Source organism: Entelurus aequoreus, linkage group LG23, assembly GCF_033978785.1.
Source record: "Entelurus aequoreus isolate RoL-2023_Sb linkage group LG23, RoL_Eaeq_v1.1, whole genome shotgun sequence".
Taxonomy (NCBI): Eukaryota; Metazoa; Chordata; class Actinopteri; order Syngnathiformes; family Syngnathidae; genus Entelurus; species Entelurus aequoreus.
In genome coordinates this window covers 39,882,782-39,888,105 of record NC_084753.1, presented here as the reverse complement: position 1 = coordinate 39,888,105, position 5,324 = coordinate 39,882,782, and the positions used below count along the sequence as shown (strand labels likewise).

Below are 5,324 nucleotides of genomic sequence, written 5' to 3'. Positions count from 1 at the left end.
CCAAGATGACAAAGAGAGCTTCCAGCACCATGAGCAGGGTCTTGGCACACAGAAGACATTCCAGAGACAGGTCAACAGTCTGTCAGATACCATAAGGCGTATGGGAAACCCTTTCCTGGATGTCTTCGAGGAACTTGTGACTCTTGATAGTCGCAACTGCGCAGATAAATTAGTCGCAAATACCATGCTCATCCTGGAGGACACAGGGAAGAGACAATATCAGGAGTTTGTCAAGAAGGTGCTTGATGAACGCACACAATCTATCCATGATCCGATTAAAAGGAATTCCTTGGCAGTCTTCAGGCAACCTAGACGCAAGACAATGTCTAAAGATGGGAAAAAGATTAAAGTGCTTCAGAACAACGTGGCACTCTTTGGCCAGCTATATGTAGCTATGCAGAGCCGTGAGAGTAATTTGGATGAATTCTTTACACATGAGGTGCAGTCCTTCCCTCCATCTCTCTCAGACTTTGGAAAACTTCATCTGACAGGCACCAAATCAGACCTGCTACAATGTCTTGAGCAGCCAGCACAATCAGAGCCACCCTCAACCTATGACTTCAAAGTCCTAGATGGGGCAGTAATTGTCCACTGCCTGCCCACTATTAGAGTGAGCACGTTTGATGCTTATGCAAATGAGGTTTTCATCCCCTACCTGCAGAAGCAGCTGCAGGATGCAAAACGATTGGATGTTGTTTGGGACACGTACATGGCGGACAGCTTGAAGGAGTCCACCCGAGAAAAAAGAGGACGTGGTGTTCGCAGGAAAGTGTCAGGCCCGACAAAGTTGCCAGGCAACTGGATGGACTTTCTTCGCGACCCAATCAACAAGAAGGAGTTGTTTGATTTCTTGACATCCAAGATCCAAGAGTTCAGCTGGCCACCAACCAAAGCTGTGTATGTCACATCGGGGCAAGCGGTGTCAGGACAAGCTTTTGGTTCCACTAGCATGATGGACTGTTGCAACCATGAGGAGGCAGACACAAGGATAGTGGTCCATCTACAATGCGCATTGAAGGAGGGAGCAAAGACAGTTCTTGTGCGAACTGTGGACACTGATGTCATCGTGATCCTTGCTGGTTTATTTTATGATTTGGTGGTGCTTCAACCATTGACTGACATCTGGGTGGCTTTTGGCATGGGAAAAAGGTTCAGATATTACCACATAAACCACATCTGCAAAAGCCTGGGGGAACCCAAATCACAAGGTCTGCTTATGTTCCACGCATATTCAGGTTGTGACACAACATCTGCATTTAACGGAAAAGGCAAGAAGTCAGCTTGGAGGGCCTGGCAAGCCTATGATGCTGCTACAGAAACATTTATGTATCTGGCAAAGCATCCATTCCAGGAACTAAAAGTTGACTCTGAGCATTTCCAGACACTTGAGAGGCTGACTGTGATCCTGTACAACAGATCCAGTCCTTTGAACTCCATCAGTCAAACAAGGAAGGAACTCTTCTGTCAAGACAGTCGGCCGATGGAGAGATTACCTCCCACGCAGGATGCCCTACTCCAGCATGTAAAACGGGCTGTGTTTCAGGCAGGAATCTGGGCAACCAGCACAGACACACAGCAAGTGATTCCTTCTCCAAAGGACTTTGGATGGACCAAGGACGAAACAGGGTCATGGGTTCCAGTTTGGATAACCATTCCCGAGGTCTCCATTGCCTGCAGAGAGCTGATAAAATGCTCATGTAAAGGTGACTGTTCCAGCTGTAAATGCAGCAATGCTAATATTGACTGTTCTCCACTTTGCAAATGCAACTGCTGCAAATAGACACCAGGTACAGTTATGCACACCAATACACCAAGTTTCCACATTATGATGCATGTCAATTTGTTTAAATTGTGACAACAATTGTTTTCTTGCCTGTTTCACGTGCAGATTACTTCATAGTGTAGTAAGAAGAGTCATCCAGGCCATTGGTCCTCAGCCCCCATGCTGATCATGTGCACCAGCTGACTTGCCCCTTTAATTTATTTTTGGCCTCAATCAGAGTTCTAACATTATAATTGCATTAAAGGTTTTATGGATAATACTTCATGTGCTGGGTCTTGAATCATCATCTGAAAATGATACTTTTTGCTATTTCCGTCCATAATGAGGCCTTATTTGAAAGCCAAATGGTTCATAATGGAATCAAATATTGGCATTCTGGCTGTTCTGGGATGTGAAGACACTACCTGTAGACACCCTGTGCAAGTATGATGTAAAAACTAGCAGCAGGAGGACACATGACAAGAATTAGTCCTTTTTTAGTATAGGCGTTTTTTGCAGTTATTGATCAAAATAACTTATGTGCACTATAAAGGTATTTTCAATATTTAAGTTTGAGTACCCTTCTAAAATCCTTCAGTAGGTCATAAAGAAGGCCCATAAAAAATTTGGCGCTTTTATCCGCTCCGTAACGGTAATGTCACTAAGCCACCAGACTATAGGGTGAAAATCGGAGAATGTTAGCCCCGGGAGATTATTAAGAGAGGCACTGACGTCCGTAAAACTTCAGGGAAAACCGGGAGGGTCGGCAAGTATGCAGCTGAGCCGCATCAGAGTGGTCAAAGAGCCGCATGCGGCTCCGGAGCCGCGGGTTGCTGACCCCTGCCCTACAGGAATGTGTGAACAATGTAAAGTATTAGAAACAGTAAAACATGTTTTTTTGTGGGGGGGATGTACTAAATATAATATAGAAAGACTGACTATGAGTGAAAAAGTGAGGGTACTGGGACCTGCGGATGGGACGCTGAAGAGCAGGAGAAATATTGCGGACACTGAAAATGGAAGGGAAATAGAATGTTTTAGTGTTCTCGTGAGACGTGTAGAAACGCCGACTCAACACCATGAATTGACTAACGTGGACCCCGACTTAAACAAGTTGAAAAACGTATTCGGGTGGTCAATTGTACGGAATATGTACTGTACTGTGCAATTATCTACTAATAAAGTTTCAATCACACCAAGCCAAACCGGAGTCAATGACGAGAACGTCGTCGTAAGCGTGACCATTTACTTGTGACATTTCTTCATAGACGAGATGGTGAACAACTGAAAAGAACAAAGAGACACAAACACACTTAATGCCTCTCTGTATATATTTGCCTACTATGACATACACCAGTGTTTTTCAACCTTTTCTGAGCCGAGGCACATTTTTTTCATTGAAAAAATTCTGAGGCACACCACCAGCAGAAAAAATTAAAAAATGAAATCCAGCAGCCGATATTGACAATAAAAATTTGTTCTCGCAATTGTTTGATATGAATTCCAACCATAACCAAGCATGCATCACTATAGCTTTTGTCTCAAAGTAGGTGTACTTTCACGACCTGTCACATCACACCCTGACTTATTTGGAGTTGTTTGGTGTTTTTTCTGTGTGTAGGGTTTTATTTCTTGTCTTGAAGTGAATTATATTTATATAGCACTTTTTTCTCTCTCTAGTGACTCAAAGCGGTATAGCTCGGTTGGTAAGAGTGGCCGTGCCAGCAACTTGAGGGTTCCAGGTTCGATCCCAGCTTCTGCCATCCTAGTCACTGCCGTTGTGTCCTTAGGCAAGACACTTTACCCACCTGCTCCCAGTGCCACCCACACTGCTTTAAATGTAACTTAGATATTGTGTTTCACTGTGTAAAACACTTTGAGTCACTAGAGAAAAAGCGCTATATAAATATAATTCACGTTTTACGCTCCTATTTTGGTGTTGATTGTCATGTAATTTGTGGACGCCGTCTGCTCCACACGCTGTAAGTCTTTGCTGTCGTCCAGCATTCTGTTTTTGTTTACTTTGCAGCCAGTTCACTTTTAGTTTTGCCTTTTCATAGCGGCACTCGCCTTTTGTTTATTTTTGGTTTAAGCATTAGACACCTTTTTACCTGCAAACCATTGTCGTCGTTCCCGACATCTACGAAGCAATTAGCTACCTGCTGCCACATACTGGTATGGAAGAGTATTACACGGTTACTCTGCCGAGCTCAAGACAGTACAGACACTCAACAACGGCACATTTAGGGATTATAATTACTGGTTTGCAAAAAATATTTTTAACCCAATTAGGTGAAATTACATAATCTCCCACGGCACACCAGACAATATCTCACGGTACACTAGTGTGCTGCGGCACAGTGGTTGAAAAACACTGAAATGTAACTGTAATGTCCCAAAATGTCCAGCAGAGGGAGACTCCCGTTCGCCTGAAACACTTGAACACATTGTATCTAATTCGACAATTCTATTCAACATATCGGCACTATTACACTTTTTTAACGTGTCTGACATGTTGTTAACTTGTTAAAGACAACTTACGGCATTGCTTCTTCGCTGCTTTGTGTAGGATGGCAACAGAAATGACTTACAGAAGACCGCAACAAGTACGACTTGCTTTCCGAACGAATACCGGAAGTCAACCAAGTAATTTAGCGGAAGTGACATCATCTAACTGCTGTTTACTGATTATAGCATACAATGAATAAAAACAACTTTAACTCCAAATTAAAGCATTGCGGTCACTAATACAAAGGTATTATCAAGTAATTATGTAAGTTATATTAACAATTGACTTTAGGACAACACAATGGGAGTTTTTTTTAACAATACTGGACTCAAGGAGAGACCGTAATGTAATTATAAAATGAAACTGAGGATGGCGGTAATGCAACACATATGGATGCCAGCTGCCGTAAAACTAGAAAAGAAGAAGAATATGCGCTTTGCAGCAAAGTCCCCTCCTTTACGCCACACACACTTCTTAGCTTGCCAGTTAGCTTAGCGTGCTAGTTATCTTAGCTTGTTAGTTGCTAACAAAGAGACGCGGATTTGATCAACACGTCGCTTAGTTAAGATCAAGTGTGAGTGTAAAGTGTTGTGGTTGTGTGAAAATGTGCGAAAGAACGATAGCAGAGTACGAGGAGGAACTTTCTCGAACCAAACTACACAGAACAGGTTTGTTTACTTCTTACTCTCACATGTTTACTGACGTCATATTCCATCATTAACATGAACATGACGTGTTAGAATCATTTTGATTAATAGGTGTACTCAGACACATGATTGTTATTGATGGATTGATAGTGGCCGTGCCAGCAGCTTGAGGGTTCCAGGTTCGATCCCCACTTGTGCCATCCTAGTCACTGCCGTTGTGTCCTTGGGCAAGACACTTTACCCACCTGCTCCCAGTGCCACCCACACTGGTTTAAATGTAACTTAGATATTGGGTTTCACTATGTAAAGCGCTTTGAGTCACTAGAGAAAAGCGCTATATAAATATAATTCACTTATTGTGTTATTAATGTGATTATCAGAGAGTAGTCATTTCCATTAGATAATG

General features: G+C 42.7%; 1 protein-coding gene across 3 annotated transcripts in view; it reads left to right on the top strand.

The window, feature by feature from the left end:
* Nucleotides 1–4,685: 4,685 nt before the first annotated feature.
* The window catches only part of LOC133640706 (oocyte zinc finger protein XlCOF6.1-like), a 7,772-nt gene continuing 7,133 nt past the window's right edge, over nt 4,686–5,324 (top strand). For all 3 annotated transcript variants that reach the window (XM_062034275.1, XM_062034274.1, XM_062034272.1), the window contains exon 1: nt 4,686–4,939. The gene's annotated coding sequence lies outside the window, so the exon portion shown is untranslated. The remainder of the gene's footprint in view (nt 4,940–5,324) is intronic.